At 47.1% G+C, this 12,792-nt stretch overlaps 20 non-coding genes and 24 pseudogenes across 20 annotated transcripts; all 44 read left to right on the top strand.

The window, feature by feature from the left end:
* Position 1: 1 nt before the first annotated feature.
* On the top strand, positions 2-120 carry LOC146280458 (5S ribosomal RNA). The gene has a single exon (XR_014763771.1). It is a non-coding gene; the product is annotated as a 5S ribosomal RNA (ribosomal RNA).
* A 172-nt stretch (positions 121-292) lies between these two features.
* LOC146280457 (5S ribosomal RNA) lies at positions 293-411 on the top strand (annotated as a pseudogene).
* A 180-nt stretch (positions 412-591) lies between these two features.
* On the top strand, positions 592-710 carry LOC146280456 (5S ribosomal RNA). The gene has a single exon (XR_014763770.1). It is a non-coding gene; the product is annotated as a 5S ribosomal RNA (ribosomal RNA).
* Positions 711-892: 182 nt separating this feature from the next.
* On the top strand, positions 893-1,001 carry LOC146280455 (5S ribosomal RNA; annotated as a pseudogene).
* A 174-nt stretch (positions 1,002-1,175) lies between these two features.
* On the top strand, positions 1,176-1,284 carry LOC146280454 (5S ribosomal RNA; annotated as a pseudogene).
* A 186-nt stretch (positions 1,285-1,470) lies between these two features.
* LOC146280453 (5S ribosomal RNA) lies at positions 1,471-1,579 on the top strand (annotated as a pseudogene).
* Positions 1,580-1,753: 174 nt separating this feature from the next.
* LOC146280452 (5S ribosomal RNA) lies at positions 1,754-1,872 on the top strand. Its single transcript, XR_014763768.1, has one exon. It is a non-coding gene; the product is annotated as a 5S ribosomal RNA (ribosomal RNA).
* A 172-nt stretch (positions 1,873-2,044) lies between these two features.
* On the top strand, positions 2,045-2,163 carry LOC146280451 (5S ribosomal RNA; annotated as a pseudogene).
* A 180-nt stretch (positions 2,164-2,343) lies between these two features.
* LOC146280450 (5S ribosomal RNA) lies at positions 2,344-2,462 on the top strand. Its single transcript, XR_014763767.1, has one exon. It is a non-coding gene; the product is annotated as a 5S ribosomal RNA (ribosomal RNA).
* Positions 2,463-2,644: 182 nt separating this feature from the next.
* Positions 2,645-2,753, top strand: LOC146280449 (5S ribosomal RNA; annotated as a pseudogene).
* A 174-nt stretch (positions 2,754-2,927) lies between these two features.
* LOC146280448 (5S ribosomal RNA) lies at positions 2,928-3,046 on the top strand. Its single transcript, XR_014764464.1, has one exon. It is a non-coding gene; the product is annotated as a 5S ribosomal RNA (ribosomal RNA).
* A 180-nt stretch (positions 3,047-3,226) lies between these two features.
* LOC146280447 (5S ribosomal RNA) lies at positions 3,227-3,345 on the top strand. The gene has a single exon (XR_014764463.1). It is a non-coding gene; the product is annotated as a 5S ribosomal RNA (ribosomal RNA).
* A 180-nt stretch (positions 3,346-3,525) lies between these two features.
* Positions 3,526-3,644, top strand: LOC146280446 (5S ribosomal RNA). Its single transcript, XR_014763766.1, has one exon. It is a non-coding gene; the product is annotated as a 5S ribosomal RNA (ribosomal RNA).
* Positions 3,645-3,830: 186 nt separating this feature from the next.
* On the top strand, positions 3,831-3,949 carry LOC146280445 (5S ribosomal RNA). The gene has a single exon (XR_014763765.1). It is a non-coding gene; the product is annotated as a 5S ribosomal RNA (ribosomal RNA).
* A 180-nt stretch (positions 3,950-4,129) lies between these two features.
* LOC146280444 (5S ribosomal RNA) lies at positions 4,130-4,248 on the top strand (annotated as a pseudogene).
* Positions 4,249-4,438: 190 nt separating this feature from the next.
* Positions 4,439-4,547, top strand: LOC146280443 (5S ribosomal RNA; annotated as a pseudogene).
* Positions 4,548-4,717: 170 nt separating this feature from the next.
* On the top strand, positions 4,718-4,836 carry LOC146280442 (5S ribosomal RNA). Its single transcript, XR_014763764.1, has one exon. It is a non-coding gene; the product is annotated as a 5S ribosomal RNA (ribosomal RNA).
* A 182-nt stretch (positions 4,837-5,018) lies between these two features.
* Positions 5,019-5,137, top strand: LOC146280441 (5S ribosomal RNA). Its single transcript, XR_014763763.1, has one exon. It is a non-coding gene; the product is annotated as a 5S ribosomal RNA (ribosomal RNA).
* A 172-nt stretch (positions 5,138-5,309) lies between these two features.
* LOC146280440 (5S ribosomal RNA) lies at positions 5,310-5,428 on the top strand (annotated as a pseudogene).
* A 176-nt stretch (positions 5,429-5,604) lies between these two features.
* On the top strand, positions 5,605-5,723 carry LOC146280439 (5S ribosomal RNA). Its single transcript, XR_014763762.1, has one exon. It is a non-coding gene; the product is annotated as a 5S ribosomal RNA (ribosomal RNA).
* Positions 5,724-5,905: 182 nt separating this feature from the next.
* Positions 5,906-6,024, top strand: LOC146280438 (5S ribosomal RNA). The gene has a single exon (XR_014763761.1). It is a non-coding gene; the product is annotated as a 5S ribosomal RNA (ribosomal RNA).
* Positions 6,025-6,200: 176 nt separating this feature from the next.
* LOC146280437 (5S ribosomal RNA) lies at positions 6,201-6,319 on the top strand (annotated as a pseudogene).
* Positions 6,320-6,495: 176 nt separating this feature from the next.
* LOC146280436 (5S ribosomal RNA) lies at positions 6,496-6,614 on the top strand (annotated as a pseudogene).
* A 170-nt stretch (positions 6,615-6,784) lies between these two features.
* On the top strand, positions 6,785-6,903 carry LOC146280435 (5S ribosomal RNA; annotated as a pseudogene).
* Positions 6,904-7,079: 176 nt separating this feature from the next.
* Positions 7,080-7,198, top strand: LOC146280434 (5S ribosomal RNA; annotated as a pseudogene).
* A 182-nt stretch (positions 7,199-7,380) lies between these two features.
* On the top strand, positions 7,381-7,499 carry LOC146280433 (5S ribosomal RNA; annotated as a pseudogene).
* Positions 7,500-7,671: 172 nt separating this feature from the next.
* Positions 7,672-7,790, top strand: LOC146280432 (5S ribosomal RNA). The gene has a single exon (XR_014763760.1). It is a non-coding gene; the product is annotated as a 5S ribosomal RNA (ribosomal RNA).
* Positions 7,791-7,976: 186 nt separating this feature from the next.
* On the top strand, positions 7,977-8,095 carry LOC146280431 (5S ribosomal RNA). Its single transcript, XR_014765437.1, has one exon. It is a non-coding gene; the product is annotated as a 5S ribosomal RNA (ribosomal RNA).
* Positions 8,096-8,275: 180 nt separating this feature from the next.
* Positions 8,276-8,394, top strand: LOC146280430 (5S ribosomal RNA; annotated as a pseudogene).
* Positions 8,395-8,560: 166 nt separating this feature from the next.
* LOC146280429 (5S ribosomal RNA) lies at positions 8,561-8,669 on the top strand (annotated as a pseudogene).
* Positions 8,670-8,857: 188 nt separating this feature from the next.
* Positions 8,858-8,966, top strand: LOC146280428 (5S ribosomal RNA; annotated as a pseudogene).
* Positions 8,967-9,142: 176 nt separating this feature from the next.
* Positions 9,143-9,261, top strand: LOC146280427 (5S ribosomal RNA). Its single transcript, XR_014763759.1, has one exon. It is a non-coding gene; the product is annotated as a 5S ribosomal RNA (ribosomal RNA).
* Positions 9,262-9,433: 172 nt separating this feature from the next.
* Positions 9,434-9,552, top strand: LOC146280426 (5S ribosomal RNA; annotated as a pseudogene).
* A 176-nt stretch (positions 9,553-9,728) lies between these two features.
* On the top strand, positions 9,729-9,847 carry LOC146280425 (5S ribosomal RNA). The gene has a single exon (XR_014763757.1). It is a non-coding gene; the product is annotated as a 5S ribosomal RNA (ribosomal RNA).
* A 178-nt stretch (positions 9,848-10,025) lies between these two features.
* LOC146280424 (5S ribosomal RNA) lies at positions 10,026-10,144 on the top strand. Its single transcript, XR_014763756.1, has one exon. It is a non-coding gene; the product is annotated as a 5S ribosomal RNA (ribosomal RNA).
* Positions 10,145-10,310: 166 nt separating this feature from the next.
* Positions 10,311-10,419, top strand: LOC146280423 (5S ribosomal RNA; annotated as a pseudogene).
* A 186-nt stretch (positions 10,420-10,605) lies between these two features.
* Positions 10,606-10,714, top strand: LOC146280422 (5S ribosomal RNA; annotated as a pseudogene).
* Positions 10,715-10,888: 174 nt separating this feature from the next.
* Positions 10,889-11,007, top strand: LOC146280421 (5S ribosomal RNA). The gene has a single exon (XR_014763755.1). It is a non-coding gene; the product is annotated as a 5S ribosomal RNA (ribosomal RNA).
* Positions 11,008-11,179: 172 nt separating this feature from the next.
* LOC146280420 (5S ribosomal RNA) lies at positions 11,180-11,298 on the top strand (annotated as a pseudogene).
* A 180-nt stretch (positions 11,299-11,478) lies between these two features.
* Positions 11,479-11,597, top strand: LOC146280419 (5S ribosomal RNA). The gene has a single exon (XR_014763754.1). It is a non-coding gene; the product is annotated as a 5S ribosomal RNA (ribosomal RNA).
* Positions 11,598-11,779: 182 nt separating this feature from the next.
* Positions 11,780-11,888, top strand: LOC146280418 (5S ribosomal RNA; annotated as a pseudogene).
* A 174-nt stretch (positions 11,889-12,062) lies between these two features.
* On the top strand, positions 12,063-12,171 carry LOC146280417 (5S ribosomal RNA; annotated as a pseudogene).
* Positions 12,172-12,355: 184 nt separating this feature from the next.
* On the top strand, positions 12,356-12,464 carry LOC146280416 (5S ribosomal RNA; annotated as a pseudogene).
* Positions 12,465-12,638: 174 nt separating this feature from the next.
* On the top strand, positions 12,639-12,757 carry LOC146280415 (5S ribosomal RNA). Its single transcript, XR_014763753.1, has one exon. It is a non-coding gene; the product is annotated as a 5S ribosomal RNA (ribosomal RNA).
* The last annotated feature ends 35 nt before the right edge of the window (positions 12,758-12,792 follow it).

Here is a 12,792-nt window from a genome sequence, read left to right as displayed (position 1 = left end):
TTCGTACGGCCATACCAGCCTGGCAACGCCCGATCTCGTCTGATCTCGGAAGCTAAGCAGGGTCGGGCCTGGTTAGTACTTGGATGGGAGACCGCCTGGGAATACCAGGTGCTGTATGCTCTTTTGCTCATTCACTTAGAAACTGAAATCTTGCAATATGCACAAGTAGTCCTTCATAAAAGGGGCTGGAAGCTGTTTTCATTTTGACACGAGAGAGAGAGAGAGAGACCACCTTGCATTGTCAATTGCTAAATCTGTATATGGATAAGTAGCCTATGGTTGTCAACTTATTTCGTACGGCCATACCAGCCTGGCAACGCCCAATCTCGTCTGATCTCGGAAGCTAAGCAGGGTCGGGCCTGGTTAGTACTTGGATGGGAGACCGCCTGGGAATACCAGGTGCTGTATGCTCTTTTGCTCATTCACTTAGAAACTGACATCTTGCAATATGCACAAGTAGTCCTTCTTGAAAGGGGCTTGAAGCTGTTTTCATTTTGACACGAGAGAGAGAGAGAGAGAGAGAGAGACCACCTTGCATTGTCAATTGCCAAATCTGTATATGGATCAGTAGCCTATGGTTGTCAACTTATTTCGTACGGCCATACCAGCCTGGCAACGCCCGATCTCGTCTGATCTCGGAAGCTAAGCAGGGTCGGGCCTGGTTAGTACTTGGATGGGAGACCGCCTGGGAATACCAGGTGCTGTATGCTCTTTTGCTCATTCACTTAGAAACTGAAATCTTGCAATATGCACAAGTAGTCCTTCATGAAAGGGGCTGGAAGCTGTTTTCATTTTGACACGAGAGAGAGAGAGAGAGAGAGAGAGAGACCACCTTGCATTGTCAATTGCTAAATCTGTATATGGATAGGTAGCCTATGGTTGTCAACTTATTTCGTATGGCCATACCAGACTGGCAACGCCTGATCTCGGAAGCTAAGCAGGGTCGGGCCTGGTTAGTACTTGGATGGGAGACCGCCTGGGAATACCAGGTGCTGTATGCTCTTTTGCTCATTCACTTAGAAACTGAAATCTTGCAATATGCACAAGTAGTCCTTCATGAAAGGGGCTGGAAGCTGTTTTCATTTTGACACGAGAGAGAGAGAGAGAGAGACCACCTTGCATTGTCAATTGCTAAATCTGTATATGGATAAGTAGCCTATGGTTGTCAACTTATTTCGTACGGCCATACCAGCCTGGCAACGCCTGATCTCGGAAGCTAAGCAGGGTCGGGCCTGGTTAGTACTTGGATGGGAGACCGCCTGGGAATACCAGGTGCTGTATGCTCTTTTGCTCATTCACTTAGAAACTGAAATCTTGCAATATGCACAAGTAGTCCTTCATGAAAGGGGCTGGAAGCTGTTTTCATTTTGACACGAGAGAGAGAGAGAGAGAGAGAGAGAGAGAGACCACCTTGCATTGTCAATTGCTAAATCTGTATATGGATAGGTAGCCTATGGTTGTCAACTTATTTCGTACGGCCATACCAGCCTGGCAACGCCTGATCTCGGAAGCTAAGCAGGGTCGGGCCTGGTTAGTACTTGGATGGGAGACCGCCTGGGAATACCAGGTGCTGTATGCTCTTTTGCTCATTCACTTAGAAACTGAAATCTTGCAATATGCACAAGTAGTCCTTCATGAAAGGGGCTGGAAGCTGTTTTCATTTTGACACGAGAGAGAGAGAGAGAGAGACCACCTTGCATTGTCAATTGCTAAATCTGTATATGGATAAGTAGCCTATGGTTGTCAACTTATTTCGTACGGCCATACCAGCCTGGCAACGCCCGATCTCGTCTGATCTCGGAAGCTAAGCAGGGTCGGGCCTGGTTAGTACTTGGATGGGAGACCGCCTGGGAATACCAGGTGCTGTATGCTCTTTTGCTCATTCACTTAGAAACTGAAATCTTGCAATATGCACAAGTAGTCCTTCATAAAAGGGGCTGGAAGCTGTTTTCATTTTGACACGAGAGAGAGAGAGAGAGACCACCTTGCATTGTCAATTGCTAAATCTGTATATGGATAAGTAGCCTATGGTTGTCAACTTATTTCGTACGGCCATACCAGCCTGGCAACGCCCAATCTCGTCTGATCTCGGAAGCTAAGCAGGGTCGGGCCTGGTTAGTACTTGGATGGGAGACCGCCTGGGAATACCAGGTGCTGTATGCTCTTTTGCTCATTCACTTAGAAACTGACATCTTGCAATATGCACAAGTAGTCCTTCTTGAAAGGGGCTTGAAGCTGTTTTCATTTTGACACGAGAGAGAGAGAGAGAGAGAGAGAGACCACCTTGCATTGTCAATTGCCAAATCTGTATATGGATCAGTAGCCTATGGTTGTCAACTTATTTCGTACGGCCATACCAGCCTGGCAACGCCCGATCTCGTCTGATCTCGGAAGCTAAGCAGGGTCGGGCCTGGTTAGTACTTGGATGGGAGACCGCCTGGGAATACCAGGTGCTGTATGCTCTTTTGCTCATTCACTTAGAAACTGAAATCTTGCAATATGCACAAGTAGTCCTTCATGAAAGGGGCTGGAAGCTGTTTTCATTTTGACACGAGAGAGAGAGAGAGAGAGAGAGAGAGACCACCTTGCATTGTCAATTGCTAAATCTGTATATGGATAGGTAGCCTATGGTTGTCAACTTATTTCGTATGGCCATACCAGACTGGCAACGCCTGATCTCGGAAGCTAAGCAGGGTCGGGCCTGGTTAGTACTTGGATGGGAGACCGCCTGGGAATACCAGGTGCTGTATGCTCTTTTGCTCATTCACTTAGAAACTGAAATCTTGCAATATGCACAAGTAGTCCTTCATGAAAGGGGCTGGAAGCTGTTTTCATTTTGACACGAGAGAGAGAGAGAGAGAGACCACCTTGCATTGTCAATTGCTAAATCTGTATATGGATAAGTAGCCTATGGTTGTCAACTTATTTCGTACGGCCATACCAGCCTGGCAACGCCCGATCTCGTCTGATCTCGGAAGATAAGCAGGGTCGGGCCTGGTTAGTACTTGGATGGGAGACCGCCTGGGAATACCAGGTGCTGTATGCTCTTTTGCTCATTCACTTAGAAACTGAAATCTTGCAATATGCACAAGTAGTCCTTCATGAAAGGGGCTGGAAGCTGTTTTCATTTTGACACGAGAGAGAGAGAGAGAGAGAGAGAGACCACCTTGCATTGTCAATTGCTAAATCTGTATATGGATAAGTAGCCTATGGTTGTCAACTTATTTCGTACGGCCATACCAGCCTGGCAACGCCCGATCTCGTCTGATCTCGGAAGATAAGCAGGGTCGGGCCTGGTTAGTACTTGGATGGGAGACCGCCTGGGAATACCAGGTGCTGTATGCTCTTTTGCTCATTCACTTAGAAACTGAAATCTTGCAATATGCACAAGTAGTCCTTCATAAAAGGGGCTGGAAGCTGTTTTCATTTTGACACGAGAGAGAGAGAGAGAGAGAGAGAGACCACCTTGCATTGTCAATTGCCAAATCTGTATATGGATAAGTAGCCTATGGTTGTCAACTTATTTCGTACGGCCATACCAGCCTGGCAACGCCCGATCTCGTCTGATCTCGGAAGCTAAGCAGGGTCGGGCCTGGTTAGTACTTGGATGGGAGACCGCCTGGGAATACCAGGTGCTGTATGCTCTTTTGCTCATTCACTTAGAAACTGAAATCTTGCAATATGCACAAGTAGTCCTTCATGAAAGGGGCTGGAAGCTGTTTTCATTTTGACACGGGAGAGAGAGAGAGAGAGAGAGAGAGAGAGACCACCTTGCATTGTCAATTGCCAAATCTGTATATGGATAAGTAGCCTATGGTTGTCAACTTATTTCGTACGGCCATACCAGCCTGGCAACGCCCGATCTCGTCTGATCTCGGAAGCTAAGCAGGGTCGGGCCTGGTTAGTACTTGGATGGGAGACCGCCTGGGAATACCAGGTGCTGTATGCTCTTTTGCTCATTCACTTAGAAACTGACATCTTGCAATATGCACAAGTAGTCCTTCATGAAAGGGGCTGGAAGCTGTTTTCATTTTGACACGAGAGAGAGAGAGAGAGAGAGAGAGACCACCTTGCATTGTCAATTGCCAAATCTGTATATGGATAAGTAGCCTATGGTTGTCAACTTATTTTGTACGGCCATACCAGCCTGGCAACGCCCGATCTTGTCTGATCTCGGAAGCTAAGCAGGGTCGGGCCTGGTTAGTACTTGGATGGGAGACCGCCTGGGAATACCAAGTGCTGTATGCTCTTTTGCTCATTCACTTAGAAACTGAAATCTTGCAATATGCACAAGTAGTCCTTCATGAAAGGGGCTGGAAGCTGTTTTCATTTTGACACGAGAGAGAGAGAGAGAGAGAGAGAGAGAGAGAGAGACCACCTTGCATTGTCAATTGCTAAATCTGTATATGGATAGGTAGCCTATGGTTGTCAACTTATTTCGTATGGCCATACCAGCCTGGCAACGCCTGATCTCGGAAGCTAAGCAGGGTCGGGCCTGGTTAGTACTTGGATGGGAGACCGCCTGGGAATACCAGGTGCTGTATGCTCTTTTGCTCATTCACTTAGAAACTGAAATCTTGCAATATGCACAAGTAGTCCTTCATGAAAGGGGCTGGAAGCTGTTTTCATTTTGACACGAGAGAGAGAGAGAGACCACCTTGCATTGTCAATTGCTAAATCTGTATATGGATAAGTAGCCTATGGTTGTCAACTTATTTCGTACGGCCATACCAGCCTGGCAACGCCCGATCTCGTCTGATCTCGGAAGCTAAGCAGGGTCGGGCCTGGTTAGTACTTGGATGGGAGACCGCCTGGGAATACCAGGTGCTGTATGCTCTTTTGCTCATTCACTTAGAAACTGAAATCTTGCAATATGCACAAGTAGTCCTTCATGAAATGGGCTGGAAGCTGTTTTCATTTTGACACGGGAGAGAGAGAGAGAGAGAGAGAGAGACCACCTTGCATTGTCAATTGCTAAATCTGTATATGGATAAGTAGCCTATGGTTGTCAACTTATTTCGTACGGCCATACCAGCCTGGCAACGCCCGATCTCGTCTGATCTCGGAAGCTAAGCAGGGTCGGGCCTGGTTAGTACTTGGATGGGAGACCGCCTGGGAATACCAGGTGCTGTATGCTCTTTTGCTCATTCACTTAGAAACTGAAATCTTGCAATATGCACAAGTAGTCCTTCATAAAAGGGGCTGGAAGCTGTTTTCATTTTGACACGAGAGAGAGAGAGAGAGACCACCTTGCATTGTCAATTGCTAAATCTGTATATGGATAAGTAGCCTATGGTTGTCAACTTATTTCGTACGGCCATACCAGCCTGGCAACGCCCAATCTCGTCTGATCTCGGAAGCTAAGCAGGGTCGGGCCTGGTTAGTACTTGGATGGGAGACCGCCTGGGAATACCAGGTGCTGTATGCTCTTTTGCTCATTCACTTAGAAACTGACATCTTGCAATATGCACAAGTAGTCCTTCTTGAAAGGGGCTGGAAGCTGTTTTCATTTTGACACGAGAGAGAGAGAGAGAGAGAGACCACCTTGCATTGTCAATTGCCAAATCTGTATATGGATAAGTAGCCTATGGTTGTCAACTTATTTCGTACGGCCATACCAGCCTGGCAACGCCCGATCTCGTCTGATCTCGGAAGCTAAGCAGGGTCGGGCCTGGTTAGTACTTGGATGGGAGACCGCCTGGGAATACCAGGTGCTGTATGCTCTTTTGCTCATTCACTTAGAAACTGAAATCTTGCAATATGCACAAGTAGTCCTTCATGAAATGGGCTGGAAGCTGTTTTCATTTTGACACGGGAGAGAGAGAGAGAGAGAGAGAGAGACCACCTTGCATTGTCAATTGCTAAATCTGTATATGGATAAGTAGCCTATGGTTGTCAACTTATTTCGTACGGCCATACCAGCCTGGCAACGCCCGATCTCGTCTGATCTCGGAAGCTAAGCAGGGTCGGGCCTGGTTAGTACTTGGATGGGAGACCGCCTGGGAATACCAGGTGCTGTATGCTCTTTTGCTCATTCACTTAGAAACTGACATCTTGCAATATGCACAAGTAGTCCTTCATAAAAGGGGCTGGAAGCTGTTTTCATTTTGACACGAGAGAGAGAGAGAGAGAGAGACCACCTTGCATTGTCAATTGCTAAATCTGTATATGGATAAGTAGCCTATGGTTGTCAACTTATTTCGTACGGCCATACCAGCCTGGCAACGCCCAATCTCGTCTGATCTCGGAAGCTAAGCAGGGTCGGGCCTGGTTAGTACTTGGATGGGAGACCGCCTGGGAATACCAGGTGCTGTATGCTCTTTTGCTCATGCACTTAGAAACTGACATCTTGCAATATGCACAAGTAGTCCTTCTTGAAAGGGGCTGGAAGCTGTTTTCATTTTGACACGAGAGAGAGAGAGAGAGAGAGACCACCTTGCATTGTCAATTGCCAAATCTGTATATGGATAAGTAGCCTATGGTTGTCAACTTATTTCGTACGGCCATACCAGCCTGGCAACGCCCAATCTCGTCTGATCTCGGAAGCTAAGCAGGGTCGGGCCTGGTTAGTACTTGGATGGGAGACCGCCTGGGAATACCAGGTGCTGTATGCTCTTTTGCTCATTCACTTAGAAACTGAAATCTTGCAATATGCACAAGTAGTCCTTCATGAAAGGGGCTGGAAGCTGTTTTCATTTTGACACGAGAGAGAGAGAGAGACCACCTTGCATTGTCAATTGCTAAATCTGTATATGGATAAGTAGCCTATGGTTGTCAACTTATTTTGTACGGCCATACCAGCCTGGCAACGCCCAATCTCGTCTGATCTCGGAAGCTAAGCAGGGTCGGGCCTGGTTAGTACTTGGATGGGAGACCGCCTGGGAATACCAGGTGCTGTATGCTCTTTTGCTCATTCACTTAGAAACTGACATCTTGCAATATGCACAAGTAGTCCTTCTTGAAAGGGGCTGGAAGCTGTTTTCATTTTGACACGAGAGAGAGAGAGAGAGAGAGACCACCTTGCATTGTCAATTGCTAAATCTGTATATGGATAAGTAGCCTATGGTTGTCAACTTATTTCGTACGGCCATACCAGCCTGGCAACGCCCGATCTCGTCTGATCTCGGAAGCTAAGCAGGGTCGGGCCTGGTTAGTACTTGGATGGGAGAACGCCTGGGAATACCAGGTGCTGTATGCTCTTTTGCTCATTCACTTAGAAACTGACATCTTGCAATATGCACAAGTAGTCCTTCATAAAAGGGGCTGGAAGCTGTTTTCATTTTGACACGAGAGAGAGAGAGAGAGAGAGAGAGAGACCACCTTGCATTGTCAATTGCTAAATCTGTATATGGATAAGTAGCCTATGGTTGTCAACTTATTTCGTACGGCCATACCAGCCTGGCAACGCCCAATCTCGTCTGATCTCGGAAGCTAAGCAGGGTCGGGCCTGGTTAGTACTTGGATGGGAGACCGCCTGGGAATACCAGGTGCTGTATGCTCTTTTGCTCATGCACTTAGAAACTGACATCTTGCAATATGCACAAGTAGTCCTTCTTGAAAGGGGCTGGAAGCTGTTTTCATTTTGACACGAGAGAGAGAGAGAGAGACCACCTTGCATTGTCAATTGCCAAATCTGTATATGGATAAGTAGCCTATGGTTGTCAACTTATTTCGTACGGCCATACCAGCCTGGCAACGCCCGATCTCGTCTGATCTCGGAAGCTAAGCAGGGTCGGGCCTGGTTAGTACTTGGATGGGAGACCGCCTGGGAATACCAGGTGCTGTATGCTCTTTTGCTCATTCACTTAGAAACTGAAATCTTGCAATATGCACAAGTAGTCCTTCATGAAAGGGGCTGGAAGCTGTTTTCATTTTGACACGGGAGAGAGAGAGAGAGAGAGAGAGAGAGAGACCACCTTGCATTGTCAATTGCCAAATCTGTATATGGATAAGTAGCCTATGGTTGTCAACTTATTTCGTACGGCCATACCAGCCTGGCAACGCCCGACCTCGTCTGATCTCGGAAGCTAAGCAGGGTCGGGCCTGGTTAGTACTTGGATGGGAGACCGCCTGGGAATACCAGGTGCTGTATGCTCTTTTGCTCATTCACTTAGAAACTGACATCTTGCAATATGCACAAGTAGTCCTTCATGAAAGGGGCTGGAAGCTGTTTTCATTTTGACACGAGAGAGAGAGAGAGAGAGAGAGAGACCACCTTGCATTGTCAATTGCCAAATCTGTATATGGATAAGTAGCCTATGGTTGTCAACTTATTTTGTACGGCCATACCAGCCTGGCAACGCCCGATCTTGTCTGATCTCGGAAGCTAAGCAGGGTCGGGCCTGGTTAGTACTTGGATGGGAGACCGCCTGGGAATACCAAGTGCTGTATGCTCTTTTGCTCATTCACTTAGAAACTGAAATCTTGCAATATGCACAAGTAGTCCTTCATGAAAGGGGCTGGAAGCTGTTTTCATTTTGACACGAGAGAGAGAGACCACCTTGCATTGTCAATTGCCAAATCTGTATATGGATAAGTAGCCTATGGTTGTCAACTTATTTCGTACGGCCATACCAGCCTGGCAACGCCTGATCTCGGAAGCTAAGCAGGGTCGGGCCTGGTTAGTACTTGGATGGGAGACCGCCTGGGAATACCAGGTGCTGTATGCTCTTTTGCTCATTCACTTAGAAACTGAAATCTTGCAATATGCACAAGTAGTCCTTCATGAAAGGGGCTGGAAGCTGTTTTCATTTTGACACGAGAGAGAGAGAGAGAGAGAGAGAGAGAGAGAGACCACCTTGCATTGTCAATTGCTAAATCTGTATATGGATAGGTAGCCTATGGTTGTCAACTTATTTCGTACGGCCATACCAGCCTGGCAACGCCTGATCTCGGAAGCTAAGCAGGGTCGGGCCTGGTTAGTACTTGGATGGGAGACCGCCTGGGAATACCAGGTGCTGTATGCTCTTTTGCTCATTCACTTAGAAACTGAAATCTTGCAATATGCACAAGTAGTCCTTCATGAAAGGGGCTGGAAGCTGTTTTCATTTTGACACGAGAGAGAGAGAGAGAGAGAGACCACCTTGCATTGTCAATTGCTAAATCTGTATATGGATAAGTAGCCTATGGTTGTCAACTTATTTCGTACGGCCATACCAGCCTGGCAACGCCCGATCTCGTCTGATCTCGGAAGCTAAGCAGGGTCGGGCCTGGTTAGTACTTGGATGGGAGACCGCCTGGGAATACCAGGTGCTGTATGCTCTTTTGCTCATTCACTTAGAAACTGAAATCTTGCAATATGCACAAGTAGTCCTTCATAAAAGGGGCTGGAAGCTGTTTTCATTTTGACACGAGAGAGAGAGAGAGAGACCACCTTGCATTGTCAATTGCTAAATCTGTATATGGATAAGTAGCCTATGGTTGTCAACTTATTTCGTACGGCCATACCAGCCTGGCAACGCCCAATCTCGTCTGATCTCGGAAGCTAAGCAGGGTCGGGCCTGGTTAGTACTTGGATGGGAGACCGCCTGGGAATACCAGGTGCTGTATGCTCTTTTGCTCATTCACTTAGAAACTGACATCTTGCAATATGCACAAGTAGTCCTTCTTGAAAGGGGCTTGAAGCTGTTTTCATTTTGACACGAGAGAGAGAGAGAGAGAGAGACCACCTTGCATTGTCAATTGCCAAATCTGTATATGGATCAGTAGCCTATGGTTGTCAACTTATTTCGTACGGCCATACCAGCCTGGCAACGCCCGATCTCGTCTGATCTCGGAAGCTAAGCAGGGTCGGGCCTGGTTAGTACTTGGATGGGAGACCGCCTGGGAATACCAGGTGCTGTATGCTCTTTTGCTCATTCACTTAGAAACTGAAATCTTGCAATATGCACAAGTAGTCCTTCATGAAAGGGGCTGGAAGCTGTTTTCATTTTGACACAAGAGAGAGAGAGAGAGAGAGAGACCACCTTGCATTGTCAATTGCTAAATCTGTATATGGATAAGTAGCCTATGGTTGTCAACTTATTTCGTACGGCCATACCAGCCTGGCAACGCCCGATCTCGTCTGATCTCGGAAGCTAAGCAGGGTCGGGCCTGGTTAGTACTTGGATGGGAGACCGCCTGGGAATACCAGGTGCTGTATGCTCTTTTGCTCATTCACTTAGAAACTGAAATCTTGCAATATGCACAAGTAGTCCTTCATGAAAGGGGCTGGAAGCTGTTTTCATTTTGACACGAGAGAGAGAGACCACCTTGCATTGTCAATTGCCAAATCTGTATATGGATAAGTAGCCTATGGTTGTCAACTTATTTCGTACGGCCATACCAGCCTGGCAACGCCTGATCTCGGAAGCTAAGCAGGGTCGGGCCTGGTTAGTACTTGGATGGGAGACCGCCTGGGAATACCAGGTGCTGTATGCTCTTTTGCTCATTCACTTAGAAACTGAAATCTTGCAATATGCACAAGTAGTCCTTCATGAAAGGGGCTGGAAGCTGTTTTCATTTTGACACGAGAGAGAGAGAGAGAGAGAGAGAGAGAGAGACCACCTTGCATTGTCAATTGCTAAATCTGTATATGGATAGGTAGCCTATGGTTGTCAACTTATTTCGTACGGCCATACCAGCCTGGCAACGCCTGATCTCGGAAGCTAAGCAGGGTCGGGCCTGGTTAGTACTTGGATGGGAGACCGCCTGGGAATACCAGGTGCTGTATGCTCTTTTGCTCATTCACTTAGAAACTGAAATCTTGCAATATGCACAAGTAGTCCTTCATGAAAGGGGCTGGAAGCTGTTTTCATTTTGACACGAGAGAGAGAGAGAGAGAGACCACCTTGCATTGTCAATTGCTAAATCTGTATATGGATAAGTAGCCTATGGTTGTCAACTTATTTCGTACGGCCATACCAGCCTGGCAACGCCCGATCTCGTCTGATCTCGGAAGCTAAGCAGGGTCGGGCCTGGTTAGTACTTGGATGGGAGACCGCCTGGGAATACCAGGTGCTGTATGCTCTTTTGCTCATTCACTTAGAAACTGAAATCTTGCAATATGCACAAGTAGTCCTTCATAAAAGGGGCTGGAAGCTGTTTTCATTTTGACACGAGAGAGAGAGAGAGAGACCACCTTGCATTGTCAATTGCTAAATCTGTATATGGATAAGTAGCCTATGGTTGTCAACTTATTTCGTACGGCCATACCAGCCTGGCAACGCCCAATCTCGTCTGATCTCGGAAGCTAAGCAGGGTCGGGCCTGGTTAGTACTTGGATGGGAGACCGCCTGGGAATACCAGGTGCTGTATGCTCTTTTGCTCATTCACTTAGAAACTGACATCTTGCAATATGCACAAGTAGTCCTTCTTGAAAGGGGCTTGAAGCTGTTTTCATTTTGACACGAGAGAGAGAGAGAGAGAGAGAGAGACCACCTTGCATTGTCAATTGCCAAATCTGTATATGGATCAGTAGCCTATGGTTGTCAACTTATTTCGTACGGCCATACCAGCCTGGCAACGCCCGATCTCGTCTGATCTCGGAAGCTAAGCAGGGTCGGGCCTGGTTAGTACTTGGATGGGAGACCGCCTGGGAATACCAGGTGCTGTATGCTCTTTTGCTCATTCACTTAGAAACTGAAATCTTGCAATATGCACAAGTAGTCCTTCATGAAAGGGGCTGGAAGCTGTTTTCATTTTGACACGAGAGAGAGAGAGAGAGAGAGAGAGAGACCACCTTGCATTGTCAATTGCTAAATCTGTATATGGATAGGTAGCCTATGGTTGTCAACTTATTTCGTATGGCCATACCAGACTGGCAACGCCTGATCTCGGAAGCTAAGCAGGGTCGGGCCTGGTTAGTACTTGGATGGGAGACCGCCTGGGAATACCAGGTGCTGTATGCTCTTTTGCTCATTCACTTAGAAACTGAAATCTTGCAATATGCACAAGTAGTCCTTCATGAAAGGGGCTGGAAGCTGTTTTCATTTTGACACGAGAGAGAGAGAGAGAGAGACCACCTTGCATTGTCAATTGCTAAATCTGTATATGGATAAGTAGCCTATGGTTGTCAACTTATTTCGTACGGCCATACCAGCCTGGCAACGCCTGATCTCGGAAGCTAAGCAGGGTCGGGCCTGGTTAGTACTTGGATGGGAGACCGCCTGGGAATACCAGGTGCTGTATGCTCTTTTGCTCATTCACTTAGAAACTGAAATCTTGCAATATGCACAAGTAGTCCTTCATGAAAGGGGCTGGAAGCTGTTTTCATTTTGACACGAGAGAGAGAGAGAGAGAGAGAGAGAGAGACCACCTTGCATTGTCAATTGCTAAATCTGTATATGGATAGGTAGCCTATGGTTGTCAACTTATTTCGTACGGCCATACCAGCCTGGCAACGCCTGATCTCGGAAGCTAAGCAGGGTCGGGCCTGGTTAGTACTTGGATGGGAGACCGCCTGGGAATACCAGGTGCTGTATGCTCTTTTGCTCATTCACTTAGAAACTGAAATCTTGCAATATGCACAAGTAGTCCTTCATGAAAGGGGCTGGAAGCTGTTTTCATTTTGACACGAGAGAGAGAGAGAGAGAGACCACCTTGCATTGTCAATTGCTAAATCTGTATATGGATAAGTAGCCTATGGTTGTCAACTTATTTCGTACGGCCATACCAGCCTGGCAACGCCCGATCTCGTCTGATCTCGGAAGCTAAGCAGGGTCGGGCCTGGTTAGTACTTGGATGGGAGACCGCCTGGGAATACCAGGTGCTGTATGCTCTTTTGCTCATTCACTTAGAAACTGAAATCTTGCA

The sequence above is a fragment of the Hypomesus nipponensis genome, chromosome 7, assembly GCF_054491055.1.
Source record: "Hypomesus nipponensis isolate SF chromosome 7, ASM5449105v1, whole genome shotgun sequence".
NCBI classification, from domain to species: Eukaryota; Metazoa; Chordata; class Actinopteri; order Osmeriformes; family Osmeridae; genus Hypomesus; species Hypomesus nipponensis.
The sequence above is the reverse complement of the archived record's forward strand: the minus strand, read 5'-3'. Positions and strand labels throughout refer to the sequence as shown.